The 5,241-nt window shown below is 37.0% G+C and overlaps 1 pseudogene; it reads left to right on the top strand.

Annotated features, from left to right (window-relative positions):
- Positions 1-2,774: 2,774 nt before the first annotated feature.
- On the top strand, positions 2,775-3,820 carry LOC136123325 (alpha-enolase pseudogene; annotated as a pseudogene).
- The last annotated feature ends 1,421 nt before the right edge of the window (positions 3,821-5,241 follow it).

The raw sequence follows: 5,241 nt of genomic DNA, 5'->3' as shown, positions 1-5,241 counted from the left end.
ACCTTGATAATGTTTAGAAACTTATTTTTTCCTCATGTTCAATGGCTAAAGAAGAAGTGATCTCAATATGATCAAGTTGATGCCAAACATCTAAACATGGAACCTGTTTTTGACAAAATAAAGCTCTCAAAAATAGTACACACTTTCCTGTGAGGTTTATCTGATAATATATCTGATATTTTTTTAAAAATGTGTGTGATATTTATGTTGTTCTGTTTGGTTCATGTGGTAGTTCATGTATAAGGTGGGAGAATATGATTGACAATGTAATTGAGAATTTTGGGTATAAAAAGAGTGGGGTTTCCTGAATGGAGTCAGCAGTCAGGAGTTTCATCTCTTTATATTACCATATTTTGTCTAGGGCACTCTTTTTATTTTATAGTAAAATAAGAAGCCAAGCAGAACAATAGAGACATTAAATATGTTGGATATAAATAAAGGCAAGATAAATTTTAGAAGACAATAAATACGGATATGGGTAATGTTGAAATAGAGTTCACCATAAAATGTATGTCATAATATATTATTCAAATTATCAGTTTCTTATAGAGTCAGTAATTCATATGCAAACAATTTTTACTTTCACACAGATAATTAAAATGGATTCTGTTTGTTGTGTGAATTTCCTTTCTCCTTGATTCCAAATTAGTTCCCTCAGAGGGCTGGTTCATTTTTCTGAGACAAAACAGGATTCACCATCTTCCTTTTTCCTCCTTGGAATAGGCTGAAATTTTAAAATTCCCTTTTAGTTCAGCCACTAGTAATTTCACCTATGAAAGCTTTAAAATATTCAGAAAATTGGAAAGGCTCATTAAGAATAAAGAAGTTTGTATTTAAATAAACTAGAATATTGATTCTGGAAAAATTATCTAAACATATATAATCTTTAACTAAGGTGATTTTTATTCACATTAAATAGATCACATGAACAGTAAAGTTGAGTTTGGACATAAAACCTTTGAACATTTGTTGAACTCAAAATTGTGACTTGTTTTTTTACTCATTAGACTAAATACTAATTTGTTCTGTAAACTTTATGAAAATTCATGTAGGTAATACTCTTGGTCTATACTACTGAAGAAATTATCTGTGGGGTGTATTTCAAAAGAATGTGAATGTTCTGAAAACCAACATCTGAACATAATCTCCAAGTATACAAAGTGATGATTTAGCATATTTAAAGTACTAAGGAGGTGGAAAGGTAGAAAAGTGACAATTTTTTCTTTTTTTTTTTTTTTTTGCTGTTGGTGTTTTATTTGTACTTGATTTTGAAAATAGAGTAATTAAAAATGAGGGGCAGACTATAATCAAAATGAGTTAGAAGGAATTTTGTTATGTTAGAATGAGTAAGGATAGTTGTTTCTCTTGTATTCATTTGTGGAACATGTAACAAGGCTATTCTTCAGATCAAGAATTTCAGTGAATTGATGGGCTACAGAATTCAAACAGTACATTTAATGTATGTGCACATGTAACTTTATAGCTTATTATAGAATTCTTTCAGTCTAATTTCAATTTTCTAACCCTATTCATTCCTATCTCATTTTTTCTATTTTTTATATAATAAAGCTTGGATGGCACTTATCTGGTCCAAAGGTTATTTCAACCCTTTCCAACAAATGAATTAAAGACTTCAACAAACAAAACCTCAGTTGCATATCATTGCATCTTTATTTCATGCATCAATTTACCTAATATCCTATAATTATGTGAATCCTTTAACTTGAATTGGAGAAGAACTTGAATTAACTTGAATATGGAACAACATAATGTTTTGTTTCATTTTTTTTCTTTCTTGGGAACTCTGTGAATTAATTATGTAAATACACAGCAAATTTGAAACTAAAAGTCACAAACCACGTCTTTTGTCTTTTTTCTTTTTTTTTTTTTTTTGCGGTACGCGGGGCCTCTCAGTGTTGCGGCCTCTCCCGTTGCGGAGCACAGGCTCTGGACGCGCAGGCTCGGCGGCCATGGCTCACGGGCCCAGCCGCTCCGCAGCATGTGGGATCTTCCCGGACCGGGGCACTAACCCGTGTCCCCTGCATCGGCAGGCGGACTCTCAACCACTGCGCCACCAGGGAAGCCCCACAAACCACGTCTTAAAATCTAGACATAATTTTCCCTGCCGTGATAGGATAGAAGCACACTTTATTTTGAAATTAAGATCGGTAATTTACCAATACGATAAACTTTTCTGCAGTGATATGAGGGGATCTGGATAGTCAGATGAAAATTACAACTTCTGATTTTAATAAAATTATTGTTAAATTCCTTTGTGGAAACATTACTCTCTAAAACCTTAGGCTTGGTGGCTTAAAACCTCAGGCGTTTATTTTGTCACAGTCCTGGAAGCTAGAAATCCATTATCAAGGTGTCAGTAGGACCATGTTTCGTCTGACAGCTTTAGGAATAACTCCTTCCTTTCCTCCTCCTAGCTTCTGGTGGACCCTGCGACCCTTGGCATTCCTTAGCTTGTAACTGCATCACCCTGATCTCTGCTTTGTCCTCACATAGGCTTCTTCCCTCTGTATGTCTCTTTTGATGTGTCCTCCTTTTAAGGACATCAGTCACTGGATTTAGATCCCAGCCTAATCCAGTATGACTCCATCTTAATTAATTACATCTGCAAAAACCCTATTTCCAAATGAGGTTACATTTTGGGGTTCTGGTTAGATATGAATCTTGAGAGGACACTATTCAATCCACTACAATTACCAGATAAAAATTTTAGGTAAATGTATTATATTTGTAGATCAGAGGAATTATGTAAACTGAGCATTTGGAACAAGTAGAAGACTGACAAATGGATGATAGAGATGAATGAAATGGAAAATAAATCTAAATATAGTACTGACTTCATTTTGGGAGGGACCCTGGCTGTCTGTAAGGCTAGGTTTTTTTATAAAGTGTGCCCCTGTACCTCCAAATTTCTGACTTGACTGACAACTCTGAAGTCATCTTGTCCATTCCAGCCTTCAGTGTGATCGACAATGGTTCTCATGCTGGCAACAAGCTGGCCATGCAAGACTCTCTGATCCTCCCTGTTGGTGAAGCAAACTTCAGGGAAGCCATGCACATTGGAGCAGAGGTTTACCACAACCCGAAGAATGTCATCAAGAAGAAATATGGGAAAGATGACACCAATGTGGGGGATGAAGGCTGGTTTGCTCCTGAAGAAGAAAGAAGCTCTGGAGTTGCTGAAGAATGAGATCAGGATAGCTGGCTACACCGATGAGGTTGTCATTGCCGTGGACTTGGCTGCCTCTGAATTCCTCAGGTCAGGGAAGTGTGACCTGGACTTCAAGTCTCCCAATGATCTCAGCAGGTACGCCATACCTGACCAGTTGTTCGACCTGTACAATTCCTTCATCAAGGACTACCCATTGGTGTCTATTCAAGATCTCTTTGACCAAGATGACTGGGAAGCTTGGCAGAAGTTCACTGCTAGTACAGGAATCCAGGTGGTGGGGGAAAATCTCTCAGTGACCATCCTGAAGCAGATTTCCAAGGCCGTGGGTGAGAAATCATGCAACTGCCTCCTGCTCAAAGTGTAGCAGATCGGCTCCCTGGCCAATTCTCTTCAGGTGTGCAAACTGGCTCAGTCCGATGGGTGGGGCATCGTGGTGTCTCATAACTCATAACCGAAATTATCTTCATTGCTTACCTGATGGTGGAGCCCTGAACTGGGCAGATCAAGACTGGTGCACCATGCCTAACCCAGTGCTTGGCCAACTACAACCAGATCCTCATAATTGAAGAAGAACTGGGCAGCAAGGCTAAATCTGCTAGCAAGTAGTTCAGAAACCGGGTAGCCAAGTAAGTTCTGGTCAGGTGAGCACCTGAGCCTTTCAGTCACTAGTTGGCTGGCTAGAACCCTGCTTCTGATGTTTACGCAGATAGTTCAAGGTCTCAGTTGATACATGTAGGGGCTTCTGGTAGTTAATGCCCTTCTATTATCCCTGTGATGTTCTCTCACTGCTTCCTTAGAACTGCTTCAGAAGCCAAGTTGACCATCTGAAACTCTGTTGGAAACCTTAGCTCTGTAATCATGTCATTGACCCAAATCATAGTTTTTCTCATCTTTCTTTCCACCAACTGTCTGGAGCCATGAGAATCTACAGTGCAACCTCTGAGGTGTCCACAGGCAAGATCCTTAGTGGTTCTGTGTGCAAAATAAAAAGATCTCAGTGACCAGTAAAAAGAAATTAAAGTATCAAAAAGAACATTTAATTAATAAAAGTTAATATATCAGGAAAACTTTTTCATACCCCTTCATTTTATCCTCTAACAATATAATATGTTCTTTTTGGTGAATAAAGAAAAATTCACGTAAAACAATTTTCTTTGTTGTTTTTACAAAGTAAAATTTTTACAAAGTACTGAGAAAAGTTTAATTATGTTTTGGGGTATAATGATTTTCATGCACAACTGTGAGATCTTAATTTTTTTGTTCTTTTTTTTTTTTATTGTGAGTCGTAACATACAGACAGTAAAGTATATAGGACACAGTCATACAGCTTCAGGATTCTTTTCACAAATGCCTCTGTAATCACAAACAGTTCAAGAACAGGACTTTTCCAGCATTCTAAAAGTCCCTTTCATGTCCCCCTCCAATTACAACCCCCTCTTTCTTTCTCTAAAATAAACACTATCCTGAATTCTAACACGATATAGTAGTTTTGGCTGCTTTGTACTTTATCTTCATAGAATCATGTAGCATGTACTTATATGAGTCTGACTTCAGTTACTTGACATAATGTTTGTGTGACCCATCCCCGTCTTTGAGTGGTTTTACTTTACTTCATATATTTTCATGGCTATTTATTAATATCCCCAAATTTACATATCCCTTCAACTGCTTATGGACATTTGGGTTATTCTGAGTTTAGGCTACTATGAAGAAAGTTGCAAAACATTAAAAAAAAAATCCTTGACCATGAAGTCGTCACGCATGTGCATGTCTTTCTATTGTGTTATTATTTAATTAATTAATTAAACTCTGTTGCGAACTCTGATACAAATCCTAGGAGTCCAGGAATGCCAAGAGTGGGCAGGTTCTGTATATTGAGTTGGGACTTGGAAAAATCTATTCCCCAGGTATCAAAGTGAACAGAATAAAAACATAGCCCTTAAAGCAACTGTCATCAGTTTTGAAACACCTCCATCCCTAAAATTAGCTTAATAAAATTGATCACAATTGTCTACAAAATTATTAGTATAAGCATAATTTACCAAACAACT

The sequence above is a fragment of the Phocoena phocoena genome, chromosome 5 (genome assembly GCF_963924675.1).
Source record: "Phocoena phocoena chromosome 5, mPhoPho1.1, whole genome shotgun sequence".
Classification (NCBI taxonomy): domain Eukaryota; kingdom Metazoa; phylum Chordata; class Mammalia; order Artiodactyla; family Phocoenidae; genus Phocoena; species Phocoena phocoena.
The sequence above is the reverse complement of the archived record's forward strand: the minus strand, read 5'-3'. Positions and strand labels throughout refer to the sequence as shown.